General features: G+C 39.7%; 1 protein-coding gene across 2 annotated transcripts in view; it reads left to right on the forward strand.

Moving 5' to 3' along the window:
* The window catches only part of CRADD (CASP2 and RIPK1 domain containing adaptor with death domain), an 81,397-nt gene that overhangs the window by 47,791 nt on the left and 24,820 nt on the right, over window positions 1-8,786 (forward strand). The window lies entirely within an intron of this gene.

Here is an 8,786-nt window from a genome sequence, read left to right on the forward strand (position 1 = left end):
ACACATAGCTGTAAGTTGTGTGGTTTTGTTGTTATTTTTATTATTTGCATTTTGTTATTTGCTTAGGGACTAACCAGGGATCATTATGCAAATGCAAAGCATCATCTTCATTTTGCAGATGGTTCCTCTTCCAAGTCATACTTGGCATAAACTGTCATATCAAAGAAGAAATAATTCGATACCTAAAAGCAAGTTATTCATTTATGTAAGCAGAAAGCTCCTTTGTAACTAAAATCAAAGAGGAGATTCTTTAAATGCATAACTCCACCGGTGGTTTGAGATCCCTTTTATACTTACTTTTTGGATCATCTTGTTCTGTTGAAATAAAAAGATAGAGTCCCCATTTTGGAGGAAGCTCCACATACATGGGCTTTTAAAAGCCATGTAAATCAAACCACTGGATTTGATTTTTATTATATGAACCCTGCTTTTATTACATGTATGCTGCTTTTGGATTTTGAATATAATTACTGTATCAATAAGCCTATAAATATCTTATCCAAACTTTTTATCCCATAATATCATATCCAAATACTTTCATCATCCTGTATCACATCACCTTCCCCTCCTTCTCATTACATTTTAAGCCGCCCATCTGCATATCTAACATTTCATTGCCTCATACCTAATTAGCAGGAAACAATTCTGTCTCCTGAGTTACAAAAAAAAAATATATATGTTCTCTTTTAGGCCATCTAACAGAAAATCTGCTGTGCCTCTCAGAAATCCCAACCCGTATTTACTCCACTTCAATTATTTAGCAATCAAACAAAGCAACCACCATGCTCCACAGTCATTATAAGTGGTATTTGTCTGCATGATGGTAGGCCCTGAACTCGGCACCTCTGTCCTCTGAATATTGCTGAAGTTTTGTAGGCAGCATAGCAAAGGAGAATTTTGTAGAAAGAGTTGGAAAATGATTATCTGAAACAAATAACAGATTTTTTTTCTCCAGGTTAGCCAGCTCCTTGGGGAATGGATACTATCTCATAGAAGATGCTGACTTAGCCTGTTAATGGAGATACAGATTTCTAGAAGTACAAACATTCTTTTATTAAGTCCACATATTCAGATCCAGACGTGGATCTCCAAACTGATTTGTATCTTACGTCACAGTGGATAATATTGCAGCATAGCCTGGTAGAGATATTTAGCATGAACGTGGAGTACTGTGGGAGCTCAGACAAAATGGTAGGATCTTTCTGTGAGAGCTTAAGATAAAACTATGAGGCAGTTGATGGGAAGTTGTTTTTTGGTTTGTTGTTTTGTTTGTTTGTTGTTTTGTTTGTTGGGGTTTTTAATGGGAGGCTATATTTTAAACATTTCCTCTTGGTCAGAGAGACTTGAGGAGTGGCTTGGAAAAAGGCCCCAGTGCGGGGTTGCTTCTCTGAAAGAGGCTGGTAAGAGGTACTGATGGAGATATGTAGGTCTTCAGTATGTCCAAAGGCTGCATTTGAATCACTGTTTTGTAGTCACTAGAGACTGTTTATCCTGTGAATATAACTAATCTGTTTTGAGCCCAGTTTTGCTTAACCTCCAGAAGTTCCTGTGCCTATGAATTTGGTGAATTTTAGAGTGAGGAAAAAACCTAATTTTTTCCTTACTGTGTTTTCTTTATAAGCAGCCTGTTAAGGTATGTATGGTAAGCACCTGTGCTCAAGGGTGGTATGCATCTGACTTTCTTTTCCTTTGTTTGTAGTGAGTGTTGCTGACATGGTCATATGTCCTAAATATAAAAGAAGAAAATATTACCTAGAGGGGAGTATGAGGAGAAATAATAATTTAAAGAAGATTATATATTATCTTCACAGATGGTGGCTCTTAATGTTTACAGACTCAGTTTCAAATAAGATAAGAACATACTTTTTTAAGTGACCTTTTGAAATTACTGTAGCCCACAAAGCAGTTTGAGATATTGCTGTTGTAAACCCATTTGGTTTTGTATAAGCAATGCAATATCCTGTTCCATGGTGCTGTGAAGCTGGATTGGACTGTTTTAGTGGTTAATGGGTCATGTTCCACCTGGAGGCCTGTGACAGGCACAGGGTCTGTGTTGGGACATGCCCTGTTTAACATCAGAGACCTGGGCGAGGAGACCAGGTGCACATTCATCTGGTTTACAGATGACATCAAACTGGGGGAACCAGTCAGTGTGCTGATGCACAAGGTTGCCATTTGAAGATACCTGGATGGACTGAGCCAACAGGAAAGCAATAGGGCCTGTAGTGGTTTAGGAATAGCAGCTCCCAATTCAGTGCCCCCAGCCAAACAAGACTCTCCCAAACCAGATGCTGCTTGCCCTCACCGCCCACTTCCCCTTTCCCTTCCTGATGCCAGGAAAGAGTTGTGAAGTAGAGGCACAAAAAGGTGAAAATTACAGAGAAAAAAAAAATGAGATAAGAACAATTTACTGGAAACAGCAATGAGATAAGGTAATGAACAGTCACAGCAACAATATTAAGAACAAAAGGTATAAGACAAAGAAACTATTTGCAGTGAAAAAAACCAAGACAAAGTACCAATTTCCTCCCCGCCACACCACACTTTTCTCTGTCCTGAAATGAGAAAGATTCCTTAGTCCTGCCCATTGCAAATGGCATGAGATGGTATTGTGTAGCAGTAGGGTCTGGCCACATACCCTTCCTGGTTACTGTAAAAAAAATTAACTCTCTCCTGGCTGAAACTAGGACAGGACCAAATGTGAAATCCTGCACCTGGAAAAGAAGCAAAACAGTTGACTGACTGTGGGGGGCAACTGTGTTGAAAGGGAATGTGAATATATTATAAATAGCAAGCAAATATGAGCCAACAATGTTCTGGCAGCAAATATGGCTGACAGCACCTGGGCTCTTTTAAGATGAGTGGAATTAGTAAAAGGAAGGGAAGGGATTATCTCCCTCAGCACTCATGAAGGCACATTTAGATACTGTGGCCTGTTTTGGTCTCTTGAGCATGGGAAAGACATCATTAAACTGGATTGAGTTCAGCAAAGACCTATCATGATGATGCACCTGCCATTTGAAGAGAGGCTGAGGGACCAGGCCTGGCTCACCTCGGAAAAGATTGCTTTAGAGGGACCTGACATCTGCCCCTCACTGCATTTTTGAGAGTGATGGAGGAGATGGAACCAGGCTGTTCACAGTGATGCAGAGTCGAAGGGTGAGAGTTAACAGACGTGTTGAAATGGGGTCTTCAGGAGAAATGTTTTCTCCATGAGGATGGTTAAGCAGAGATGGCAGAGGATGGTTGTCCAGAGAGGCAATGCAGACTTTGTTCTTTAAGGTTTTCAAGATTCACCTGATCTGACCTGACAGCCAATTCTCTGAGCAGAAGGTTGGACTGGAGATTTTCTGAGGTCCCTTCTAGCCTAAATTATTCAGAGATCATAGGATCCTTCAGTTACGCCAAGATTTCACCCAGGGTGCATTTGTATATGCCAGGCAATTGCAAGCTTGATGTGTTCTATGGGCAGGTTTAGTTCATCATGTGTGCTTCTTTGGAAGGCAGAGGCCAGATAGTTTTTCCTTTACTCATGTGTTACTGTTGCATCCTGATGCACACCCATCCAATGTGTGCATCAACTCAAGAAAAGTTTGTTTCATGGTATTGTTTGTCCATGTCATTCTTGTTCTGTGTATCTGCTTCCTGTGAGTCCCTCCAGTGAGGATATGAAAGAACAAAGCAAAGGTGGTACAACTCCCCTTTTCTTTCTGTGGCAGTGAGACAAACCGAACTATGTATCCAGTCATTTATTTTTATAAGACTTCAAATTTGTCCTTTCTAGATTTGTTTGTGAATAAAGATTATATTTTTTCTCCTTTCATCTCATTTTTGGATGTTGCAAAATAAATAAATGAAAGTACTAATCAACTTCTACTACTAATCAAATTTTGTGTATGATTCCTCCACATGGTTTGAAATGTAATATGATTAAATTCCTACTGTCTTGCAGTGTAGAAGTTGGAAGTTCTGCCCAAGAGAAAGAAAAGAAACTGGAAATAGCCTAGAATATGTTATCTTCTTGGGGTTTGTGCTCTGTCCGAAAAAATGCAGTAATGTCATCTCTGATGCAACCAATGACGACAAATTTTCTAGGAGCTATGATAAACATGATGATTCAAAAGTGTTTTTGTTAAGGATTGTGCCATTTGTGCTGCATGGCCTGAAATCAAATCCTGTTAAGGATTATCTAGATATGCTTTGATGTGCTGTAAGATACCTTGATATTCATGAATGGGCTGCTATTTGCTAGATGTTATCTTTGTTCCTTAGAGCTCTGACTTCAAGGCACCTGCTCCTTATTTTAACAGCAGATTTACAGAAAAGGTTTCATGTTGGTTCATGTTCTGTCAGTTGACAGATGAGTTAAACTCCCACAGAAAATTTTCCTTCTTAGCTCACTGGCTCCCAAGTCGAGGATTTGATCATTGATGTTTCCAGAATAATTTGGGAATCTTAGTAGAGCATGTAGTTTCTGACATGTCATTTTGAAAACCTCACATCATATGAATACTTTGGAACTCTGAACCATAAATATGGTGCTATATTCTTACTTTTATAAAAAATAGTAGAGACCTTGATAGACATTGTCTCTGTCATGCTTGATATGAAAATCAAGTAGATGCCTATTTGTTGTTTCTCTGGAAATATAAAAGCTTTCAAACCCCCAAACTTATGCTCTCAGTATGGACTATCTCTGTTAGCTGTTCACTCTCAGAAATAAAAAAACTTGTAACCTTGCAGAGTAGAAGAGAAATTCAGGAGAAACTGATAGAGAGGTGATAAACATTAATGGGATTCCCTGTGATGCATCTCATTTCTGCCAAAGGTGCCAACAATAGCAGTATTTTAATTCCAGGAGAATGAGTTCAGGGACATTCATCATTGTCTTGTTGCTTGTGGTCCTCTCTTTTCTCAACCAGTTCCCCCAATCTCCAACAAGATTTCTTAAAGCTGAAGAGAAAGTCATGACTGCTTTTGGAGATGCAAATTGGCTGTGATAGAGTTGGCAATACCCTCTATCCATTGAAACTTGAGCAGCTGGTGCTTGCTTCACAGCCTAGTTATATGTCAACCAGCAAAAGTAGTTCCACATTCTTTACAGGAAACATTGGTTGTCCGCATGGTCATTATTACTGGTCCAGCTTAGCCAGAACTACACGAAGTTATGACCAATTGGGTGATCCTAAGGTTCATGCAACACGTAGCCCAGTGTTGGACAGACTGCTGCTGTGAACACGGAGTCTGCCCTCCATCCAGCCTCTTCTGCCTGAGGACACGGAGCAGATTTGTCATTTGCTATTCAAGCTGTACTCTGGGACTGCAGATCCTGTAGCAGGACTCTTCATCTTTCCCTTCAGTTCCATCAGTGTCCACCTCCATTGCACAGCCTCTCTCTACTCTGCTCATGATGCTGTGGCTGCTCACGGCCTTGATACAGCGTTATCCACCAGCAAGGAACATGCCTTGCCCACAAAATCTTGAAACTCCTTGGAATTTGTTTGTTTGTTTCTGTTTTTTTTTGGTTTTTTTTTTTCAGAATGTTGAAATGCATGCATAGCTGTGACCTGTTTTCTATTCGGTGTCACTCTCTGCTGAGTTACCTACTCTGAGCCTGACTTTACTTATATTGCCCTGTTCTCTTTGAATGCCCTGTTCTCTTAGAATGACTCTCTCTTTGAGTGTCTTGTCCTGCATAGTTGTAACTACCAGTGTTAATAACTGAATCAGAGTGCAGCTGATTTTTCAGCTCCTGGGCAGTCAGTCGAGGTAAGAGTTGAGAAAAGACATCACAAAAAAAAAAAAAAAAAAAAAAAAAAAAAAAAAAAAAAAAAAGAAAAAAAAAAAAAAAAAAAGATACCCCCAAACCCATACCTTGTAAATGGAATTAATTCTGTCTGGAAGTCACTAAGACGTAAAAGATGCAAAATTTGGATGTGGTTTTAACAAGCAGCTTTCCAAACCAAATGTCATTTTAAAGCCTCAGAATGGTACACATGTTTGTTAAAAGCCAGCAAGTACAAATATATATTTAAAATTAACAAGGAAAAAACGAACTATTTCTGGTTATTCAGACAAGGTAGCAGAATTTATAAATCCCTGCTCTGTACTAAAACAGACCTCATGAAAGTGTTTGGGTTGCTAAGAAAATTATTAAAAATTAAGAAAATGCTGAAAGCAAACTTGTCTTCACTATTTGACTTCTCATAACTGTGTACTCTTGAATTACACCACAATATGTATGTATTTTCAGCAATAGCACTGCATCATTACAGTGCAATGAATATTGGAACAGGTGAGGGGCCTTCACTTAGGTTTCACTAAAGACTTCCAACAAGGACAGGCAGCTCTTAACTGATACTTAGTTTCCCTGCAGGAAGTATACTTACCTTTGTGGTGTGGGCACAGTACTCTACAATGGCTTTTCAGTGGGTTGGATTTTTTTCCTTGTTTTATTCTACAGCTAGTCTTCACACTGAGCTGAGGAAGGGTAGCATGTAATTTAATATAATGATGGTTATTGCAGAGGTAATTGTTGCATGGCTGATATTAAAGGAACGCTTTGCAGCTGATGAGCACTTCACTTCTCATTTCAAAGCTAAAAAACCCTCAACACAAACACACAAAGAAAGAGAAACTGCATCATTTAGGTCTTTTTTTCAGAAAGCATTAGAGCACTCTCCAGTAAGAGGAATATTCATTAGCTGTCCTTGTGTGCGATTTGCCGGCATAAGCAACAAAGGAAAATAAGACAAAGCCACAAATGCTGTGATTGAAAATCCTATGTTACTGGCATAGTAACCACTTTCTGAAGTTTGTGAATAAATGAGTAGATATTTTTAGACTTTTTTTTCATAATGGAGACATGTACCATAATTAACATTTTCTTTTTTGTCATTACTGTTCATAATCCTACTTGTGTGCTGGCTGGCCTGTATGTTCCTTTGTGGGAGTATGCTCTGCTCTTGGATTAATAATTAGACTTTGGCTGTATTCTGCTCTTCAGTTTGGACTAAGGTGTGTTGTGTTCATATGTGCATTGCTTGACTTGTAAAGCAGCTGTCTCAGAGGGGAGACGTGAACAGGGGAGAACAGCTTATAGCTTCTTGGCAAAGCCTTCTAGGTTTCCAACAAACCTGCAAGGCTGATTTGGTTAACATGCAAACTACAGAAGGTGAGCTCAAGGACACAACCATTCAAAAGCAGAGCAGAAGAGGGCAGGACTGCTGTGATGTTCATATTTGCTTTAATGGTTTTAATAAGTGGAGCAATCTGTTGCCTGCTTGCAGAGCCACGTCATGAATTCCCTATATTGTAAATCTCTTCTGAGACTGGGAAGCTTAGCTTCAGCCTCTTCAGCTCCTGGGGCTGACTACAAGTCCACAATATTTTCTGTAAGAAGTCCAAATTCAAAGCAATGGACAATATAAAATTATTTAGATTTTAGAACTTCAGGGGGAGTTTAGGTTATCAGAACATATAAGATGACAGTATTTCTCTTTACTTACCACCTAGATACTTTCCTGTGTAAGAATTGCCAGTTTTCAGTTTCCAAGTTATAATCCAGATAAGAATGAATTTTAGTAACAGATAAAATGATTCTTAAACACAGCTTGTGTGTACACCCTTTTGAGACACACCAAGGACTTGTGAAAATGTTTTCTGTAAAGGTAAGGTATTCAGGTCAAGTACATATTATGCTCCTGGTGTCTTAAATTTAGGAATTTTCCTACACTTCAGCACTGCCTCTCTCAGTGAGTCAGGTTTGGGAATGAGACTGATAGCCAACTGGCTTTTCTTTTAAGAAGATTCAGAATGCTTGAACAAACAAGTTGTGAAAGGTTCCAAAGGGAAATTGCCCAGACTGGAGCTTGTCTGAGGAGAGTTTGTCATCAAGGGGAATTCTCTGACATCTAAGAAATCTTTCACCAGCAGTACATAGAAAAAACACTGCCAAGCACTTATGGAAATATTTGAACTGGAAATGACTGACTAATTGATTGACTGTGCCTTTTCTACCAAAGCCTTTTTTTTCCTCCTTCATCTTCTTTTCACTTGTTTGTTTGTTTGTTTTCTTTTTCTTTTAAAATCAGGCAGTCAAGAAACCAAAGACATTCCTGGCTAGGATGGTTTCCTCAATTCACTGAAATTTCCCATTTCCTCCTGTGCCTCCACTGGCCCCACTGGGACAGAAAGTTCTGCTGCACCTTGCTCAAGATTCATCTCCTTTAGCAGCTCGCATTGAGAGCTTCACTATTCATTTGCAGACCCTTCATCAACCACTGGTTGTGAACAGAGGCAGGAGGCTAGAAAGCTCTACATGCCCTTGGTGTCTGAGAGCAGCCAGAGGAACTGCTTCACTGGGAGGGACAGAGAGGTCAGTTCAGTCTTCTGGGAACTGAGGGCTGTGGTTTCAAACCTCCTTGTAAAAGAATTGTCAGTGTAGGAATGTTGTGTGAAAGGCGTCAGCCAGCAGCACTAGTTCTCGTATCTCATTGCAAGGGCTATGACATTGCTTGCTTTTGAAGTGCTTTTGAAATGAAATGTCTCCACCATGAGTGGAGACATACCTCCTTGTGGCCCCGTGTTAGGCTTTTGTGTTACTGAGGGGCTCAGCATTTCTCATTGCTTTGTTTCTTGCTCAGTCTGCCAGCTGCTGTGGACCATGCTCTCAGAAGTCTCATTCACCTTGTGCACAGCAAAGAGAGAGCCTCAGTCTTCAGGACAGCATCTGAAGGTCCCATGAAAATCCAGTCTTTGAAGTCTCCCATGTTGTACTTACCACT

The sequence above is a fragment of the Motacilla alba genome, chromosome 1A (genome assembly GCF_015832195.1).
Source record: "Motacilla alba alba isolate MOTALB_02 chromosome 1A, Motacilla_alba_V1.0_pri, whole genome shotgun sequence".
In the NCBI taxonomy this organism is placed as follows: Eukaryota; Metazoa; Chordata; class Aves; order Passeriformes; family Motacillidae; genus Motacilla; species Motacilla alba.